This window comes from Otolemur garnettii, unplaced genomic scaffold (assembly GCF_000181295.1).
Source record: "Otolemur garnettii isolate 467f Iridium unplaced genomic scaffold, OtoGar3 scaffold00279, whole genome shotgun sequence".
NCBI lineage: Eukaryota > Metazoa > Chordata > Mammalia > Primates > Galagidae > Otolemur > Otolemur garnettii.
Window position 1 is genome coordinate 648,215 of NW_003852674.1, and position 8,132 is coordinate 656,346.

The window sequence follows — 8,132 nt, forward strand, 5'->3', positions numbered from 1 at the left end:
ATATATATATATATAAGGAGAATCTTTGCTGGCAGGATGCCCAGATTCTCCCTACAGCACTTCCCACAAAGTGTTGGGCATCTAGGATTAACTTTAGATGCCGGATGGCTGGCCGCAGATCAAATTGAATTCTCCAAGCTTCTGGATGAGGTGTTATGGAGACGCCATTTTGGGGGTTTTGCATTACATCTAGTTCCTGGCTGGCCGCCCACTCCTATCTGTCCTCCAAACTTGGGACACAAGTTTACACTTCGCCAGACTTTCACTCAACTCCTAATTTCCCATTGAACAGAAAACCGTTGTGGTCCGAGGGAAAAGAGCTGGGTGCCCCTTGTGCATTCTGCTTTCAGTTTATTTCTGATGGGGAAGGGGCCGCTGCCGCTGCCACCGTGCGTACTCAAAAGATTTTTCAGTGTTTGTAGGAAGGGAACCGATTCTCTGCACTCAACTCCTAATTTCTCCTCAAACAGAAAACCGTTGTGGTCCGAGGGAAAAGAGCTGGGGCACCCCTTGCACGTTCTGTGTTCAGTTTATTTCCAATGGGGGAGGGGCCGCCGCCTCCGCCACTGCGGCAGAACGTTCAAAAGATTTTTCAATTTTTGTAGGAAGGGAACCGATTCCCTGTACTCAACTCCTAATTTCCCCTCTAACAAATCCGTGTGGTCCAAGGGAAAAGAGTTGGGGTGCCCTTTTTGCATTCTACATTCAGTTTATTTCCTATGAGGTGGGGCCGTTGCTACCACCGCCACTGCAGCAGAACGTTCAAAAGATTTTTCAGTGTTTGTAGGAGGGGAACCAATTTACCCTGCCGGTTGCCACATCAGTGCAGCTCCACACAGACTTCCAAAATTACAGGATATATCAGTTCCTAAGCAGAGTCCCTTCCCCTCAAGTTTCTGTCTGAATGCCTGGATCCCTGACACCCCAAACTGTGTCCAAATGTCTCCCGTTTCTGCCTGCTAAATTCGGTTCGGAAATCCATGCCTCACCACACTCTCCGCAAGACACACAAACTCCCCACGAATTGGGCACAGGAGCCTTTCATGGGGGAGGGATTGGTTTCTGTCTCTCAGGAAGCAAGCTGTGGACCTGGTGCTGCAGGACGCAAGCCGCGAACCTGGCAGAGCAGGTCACAGGTGGCGCCATTTCAGCTGCTGCCCTGAGTTTTTTCTGGCTTACACCGTAGTTCTGGGCTACACTTCCAATCCAGCAATTCACCTCTTTGCTGCTCGCCCTGCACTGCTTATCTGTGCAAGGACTTCACGCGGAAGAGATCCAATAAGCCCACTCTCACCTGAAACCACCAGGAGAGTTGACTCAGGGATGCATCTCCTCTGCCACCTTGCTCCGCCTCCAGTGCCTGTCTTCTTCAGAGAAGTTTCTCTTCACCCTTGCCTACCCTGAGATGGGATCACTTGTTCTTTTCTTGCTAATATGTTTGAGTTCTCTGTGGATTCTGGTTATTAAACCTTTGTCAGAGACATAACCTGAAAATATCTTTTTTTTTTTTTTTTGGCCAGGGCTGGGGTTAGAACCCACCACCTCTGGCATATGGAGCTAGCACCCTACTCCTTGAGCCACAGGTGCCACCCAGCCTGCAAATATCTTCTCCCATTCTGAGGGCTATCTGCTTGCTTTGCTTACTGCGTTCTTGTCTATGCAGAAGCTTTTTAGTTTGATCAGGTCCCAGTAGTGTATTTTTGGTGTTGCCTCAATTGCCTGGGGGGTCCTTCTCATAAAGTATTCACCCAGACTGATTTCTTCAAGTGTTTTCCCTGCACTTTCTTCTAGTATTTGTATACTTTCATGTCTGCTCCATTCTGTTACTGAGGGATTCTACTGTATTTCTCAGATCTTTGTGGGCTACAAATTCTTATCTCAATGTGTCAAAATCCTTGGTGATTTTATCTTTGAATTCATTGAATTCTTGAGACAACTTTTGAAATGTTCCTTGAATTTCCAACTTTACCTCCAGTCTATTAATCTTATTTGCAATCCAAATTCTGAATTGAAGTCTGACATCTCAGCCATTGTTTATGAATGGGATCTTCAGTTGTGTCTGCCATGTCGTTCCTTGGGGGAGTTGGACTACTCTGGCTATTCATGTTACTGGAGTTTTCCCACTGATTCCATCCCATGATTATTTTACACTGTTTGGCTAGATGAGCAGATAAGGTGAAGTTGGGTTGGGGCTCCTGGAGTAGTGATTAACCATCCCTTTGCCCGAGAACTGGGACTGGTGTCTGTACCTTTTCCTCTAGACCTTTACAAAGGACCTGTACAGTACTATGGCCTGAGACACTGGGGACCTGCTTGGTATGGTGGGCCTAGGTGGCTCTGTATTGTTTTCAGCTGGTCCCTGTCCTGTCCTAGTGAACCAGCTACTCTGGGTTGAAGTCTCAGCTATAGAAAAATACCACCAATTCAGTCACCCCACCCCTCATGGGCAACAACTGGAAAAGAAAAATCAAACCTTCCCACAACCACACACCCAGGGTACCACTTTGGATAGTCCTCAGGTGATTGACCCACTTCAAGGGGTCCAAATCAATTGTCCCAGCCAGCACCAGTCTCAGGTGGGAGAGTTCAAGAGGTCTCTGGTAACTAGATATCAGGGGTCTGCTGGAAGCTGAAGTATGACTCACTCTGGTGCTCTGTGAGGTCAGAAGACCAAACCAAGCAAATAAATTATTCTGGGAAGGTTGATGCCTCCTTCTCCATCTTGCACCTCTGTCATATCCAGTTACTGGTAACTCCACAGGGCTGTGACATAGTTCCCTCCAATGAGCAGATGCTCTAGGTGTTTGTGCCTGCCTGAGCCACAGGGAGATCTATGTCTCCTCAGCCAGGCTGCTGCTCTCTGACACTATCTGGCAGGGGAAGCTGAGGACTGACAACCTTGGGTGCTTAATGGAGGCTGGGGCAGTTCACTCAGTTCCAGCCCTACCCCTGATTGATGTTGCAAACAGAACATAACAATTTTGAAGAATTTGTTTCTGTCCCAGCTATATTCCCCTGCAGACCAGATGCTGTTTGAGTTCACATAAACTGCAACTCAGCCCCAGTCTTTGTTGCTGTCTGAAGCTGGCATGTCTGTCTCGGCTGTAGTCTGTGTTGGGGTAGACGTGTTTAGAGCTAACACTCAGCTATCAGTTCCAGCCTCTGCCCACCTCCTTTGCTCAGCTATGATCCCCTGAGGGCCAAGTGCTTCTTAGGCTCACTAAAGCAGTCCTGGCCCAGCCCTGCCCTGGGAGTATGCCGTCTCTGCGCACATCCCCACCAGGCTTCACCCAGGCAGGTACCACCTCAGGCTTACCCTTTACTCATGGGACCTGTGTTTCCATCCCAGATCTTTTCTGCCAGTGGCTGCCATGGGAGAAAATGCCCAACTTCCTCTAGTTGTCCAGAGAGGCAGGGAGTGTCTTTCCAAAATATCCCCAGAGGTGTGAGCCCTATTGTTCCCACCACAGTTGCCCTGCACCAGGAAAATGCCCAAGAATTTGGACTCCATGGGGACAGGCTTCCAAACCTTGGGGTGAGATTGGAGGGGAATGCTGGAAGTTCAGAATTGCAGGTAGAGAATATATACAGTTTTATACAATTTTATGCCTGGTGGGGGAGTGCCATGGTATATTCGTAAGTCCATTCTGGTTTTTAGAGGGTCTCCCAAGGGATAAAATAGGAGGGGATCTCAACTCTGTTTGCTTTTTTGTATAGAGTATACTGTGAACCATTCTCATGGGGGAGGAGACTCTGTCCACTTGGCAATGGATTTTGTACCTATTGTTTGTTTCCTTTGTGTTGCAGCTCACCTCAGGAAGGTTGATGTGTCCAGTCCCAAATTGAAATACTGTAGGACAACCCTTTCCCATTCTTAACCCTTGGCAGGAGAGCCAGCAAATGGCCAGCCTCTTTACCATACTAATATCTGACTTCCATTGGTTTTCCTCAGTTCTAGACCTCCTCATTGGTTCCTGAAGTATCCTGCAGCTTCACTGTGCTCCTAGACTGGTGTTTCTATGCATATTCTCCCATTCAGAGGTGGCTGAAGGCCACTTCCCTGTCTCACTAGAGTAGCCAACAAGGAGGTGTCTCTAGTCTGACATCTTGCTCTGTCCCCTTTTACCTTATTTTTAAGTTGAACCTTATGATAAACCTTGTGTATATATAGGAAAAAATCTATGGGTAGGGTTCAGTACTATGTGTAGTTTCAGTCATGCTCTGAAGGTCTCAGAACATGTACCTTGCAGATAAGACAAAACAACTATAATTCCTCTAGGGATTCTGGGAAGATTTAGACCATTCATGCTTTAATCTTTGACTAATTGGTCTACAAAAGCAAAACTTGAATGGAAGTATTTAATTTTTCTTGAATATTAAGGCAAAACCTCTGCATTCAGAGGGCCTGTGTTTACTTTTCAGTTTTGTCACTAAATCTATAAGAAAGGACAAATTAAGTGTACCCTTTGTGCTTCAATTTATGTATCTGATTAATGGAACAAGAAGTAAAAAAAAATATTACTGTGAGCATTAAATTAGTTCATGTATGTGAGGCAGTTAGAACAGCCTCTTCTACATAAGAAAGATTGGGAAGCACTAAGGTTGTGTTATTATTGTAGAGCCTAAAATAGATTGCTATTCTTGTTTTGTACATATATATACAAATATATGTACATATCTGTTTTACTAATTTAATGCATATATAGGCACACAAACCTAGGAAAAGAAGATATATTTTCACTGTTAGTCTTTTATCTTCAATTAAATCAATAAAATTTTAGTTTTCACAACCCACATTTTCCTAACTGATATAATTATTTTTATTATGTAGTAAAATGTATCCATATTGTACATTTATGCTACATTTAACCTATTATGTAATGGAAATCAGCCTTTGCCAAAACACTGGCTTTTCAGTTGCTCATTTGGTTTTCAATTATGATTATTTATAATTTGTCAGTAATAATTATGGGGGATCCTCATCCATTTGAGTCATTTTATGTTTTACTTTTCATTAATTCAATGACTACTTATTAAATGCAAATTATATAATAAATGATGTGCACTTTTAAGTAGTTACCTGCAGTCAACCACTGGACAGGAACAATCGGAGTGGTAAGAAAATGAGATTTCACAGCCTTCTTATTTGGTATTGCCATCAATTATCTCTGTTCTCCAGGTTCCCCAAACCACCCACATGTGCAGAGATTTATAAGAATGATCTGCAGGTCCCCACGTGCATTTAGGTTCATAGCCAAGATTTATTAGAGTGACACACTAGAACTAATAGGTAGAAAGAGAGGCATAATCTAGTAGTGATTCTCAACCTTCCTAATGCCATGACCCTTTAATACAATTGCTGTAGTCATGCTGGGTACTCGTATATGGGCATATCTGCATGTGGTTCTACCTGAAATATTTATTTTTGTTGTTTAAATTTCAGATTATTAATAGGTTTTAGTCACATAGCTTGCTTTCATATGGTTAAAGTCAGCTATGTGCCTGTGCAGTGTGCCAGTTGGGTGAGAATTTTCCCATCCTTTTGTCCCCCACTTCAAAACGTGAATTTCATTGATATTTGCTTTCATATAAGCACATAGGTGATGATCAATTAGTTCTAACATAGTATTGAGTACATGTGGTGTTTGTTTTTTCATTCTTGTCATATATCACTTAGGATGAATGGTCTCCAATTCCATCCAGATTATTACAGAATATATTAGATCTATATCTTTTTAATGGCTGAATAATATTCCATGGCATACATATACCACAGATTATTAATCCATTTATGTACTGAAGGGCCTTGGGTTGTTTCCACTTATTTTCAGTTGTGAATTGTGGTACCATATCCATTTGAGTGGAGGTGTCCTTATGATAAAATGTCTTATTTTCCATGGATAAATACCTATAGTGGGACTGCAAGATCAAATGGTAGGTCTACTTTTAGTTATTTCAATAATCTCCATACTGCTTTTCATAGAGCTTATACTAGTTTACAGTCCCAACTGTGAAACATTTCCTCAACACACATTCCTTAGGGGTAGTCTCATTGGAGTTGTAAAGGGCATGCTGTGTTTTCAGAGTGCTCACTCATCTATGCTTTAATATGTGGGGGTACAAAGGCATTTCTCCTCCTCACCATAGTCTTCACCTGGTTCCTAATCCCACTGAGGAGTCTGTGATGTCATTGTGTAATGATTTGTGTCTTTTCAGCAGCATGAGTGAAATGCTGCTTATGGATGGTTCTCAGCCACCTTTGTGGTTGGAGACCTCATCAGCCCAGCCATTGTAGCAACATTCCCACCAGGTATGGGGGCAGCATGGCTATGCTGGTGACCACAGTGGTTGCTCTTTAGGCATTAGTTGGCTGTTCCAGAATCTCTGCCTGAGAAAATGAGACTGGTTTCCTGGAGTGCTTGGATTTCTTGGAAACACACAGATCCTTTTGTGTCATTGAAGAAAGGTGGAAAGGACTCCACTGTTTTACTAATAACTATCACTGGGTCTCTCTTTTACCTTCTTGAAGCTGGATAGTATTCAACTTTTTGTCTCCCTTATGCAAGTTTTGGATCTGTTAAAACTACAGTTCTTCCTATAGCTTTCATAGAAAGATTATTCTATTCTTAAAATCTTGAGACTATTAGATAATAATAATGTTGCCCTCTTTAGCTTGGGCATTCAAGTACTCCAGTTAGCCTGGAGCCTAGTCATTTCTGTTAGAAAGGATGACTTTCCTGTAGTAACTCCAGAGTAAGAGTGACAGCAATCTTTCCATACCCTTTCTAACAGAAGATACAGGACTGTAAAGGAAATGAAGTCTTTGGCAAGATTTCAGGTAGAGAATTGCTGTATTTCTTCTTTTCTGTTTCTCTGAATTATATTAAGCTCAAGTGTGTTGATGAATGACCACACTTAAGAGTTACTCAGGATCAGAATCTATTATCTTTGTACAAAGATCCAAAGAAATACTAGTTTTACTCTCCTTTCATTTTCTCTACTTTCTATTTTTGGCTAAAATAAGATTAAACATATGTATATATATGGACATAAATAATATTTAGCACTAATTACCTTTACTAGATGAAATGATTTTTTTCTTAAATTTAAATGATGTAGAAATTACAACTCAGATTCCCAAAGCTAGTGTCCTAGGTAATTTTACAGAAGAAAATAACACATCAAGCATTATGATGACAATATAGAAATTGCAGAGTGCTGTTAAGAAAGTTTAACTGTTTGAAACTTGTGAGGGTAAGGGTAGAGTAACTGTATACCAATGGAGTTTATATAAGTATGAAATATGTGTACATTAAGTTCACACCACTCATAATGTATTATTACCATTTTCTCTGTCTCACATATCCTATGTTCTATTTCTTAATTTCTCTCATCCATCACACTGTTGCCTTAACTGTTCTGTAGCATGAAATTGTTTTCAATTAGTCTTCATTTTAAGCTGTTTATCTCACTTTTGAATCTCATGGAAATATACACATCTAATTACTTTCTAAAATATTCTTGTTTACTGGTTAGGTTTTACAAAAAGTGTCTTACTAATATTCTGAGATTTTTTTAGACAAAGAAAACTGTATGGATTTATATATGATTTGCTGCATCAGTAGATGGACGACTAACTGGAACCTACCTTTAACAAATCACTCCTTTGCTAGTTTTATAGATATGATATTTGAAAAGGATTTTAAGAGATTTTTTGATGTAGTACTAATTAAATTATTTACAGAAAAATTTATTTAACTTTATAAAGGATTGTGTACTGACTTGAAAAAATAGAATTTCCAACAACAAAAGGGCAATGTTTCTGCCCAGAGAAGCCTGTGATAGTCTTAATGTACAAAGTTTTAGAGGGGATACTCATATTTTCTGCTTAACCTTGTTTCTCAAAGAAGGAAAAGTGTTTATCACAAAACAGAATGATTGCATAATAGGCGGGGTACAGTGAAGCACCACAATTACTTAAATATTCACTGGAAACATCCTAAACCCAAGTTCCTAGATGCCAGTGAAGGGTAACCATATAAGTATGCCTTTGTAACGGTAGTAGTCTCAGTCCTACTCTATTACATAATTCCTGCACAGTCTCTAAACTCAGCTCTTGATTAAAATTCTCT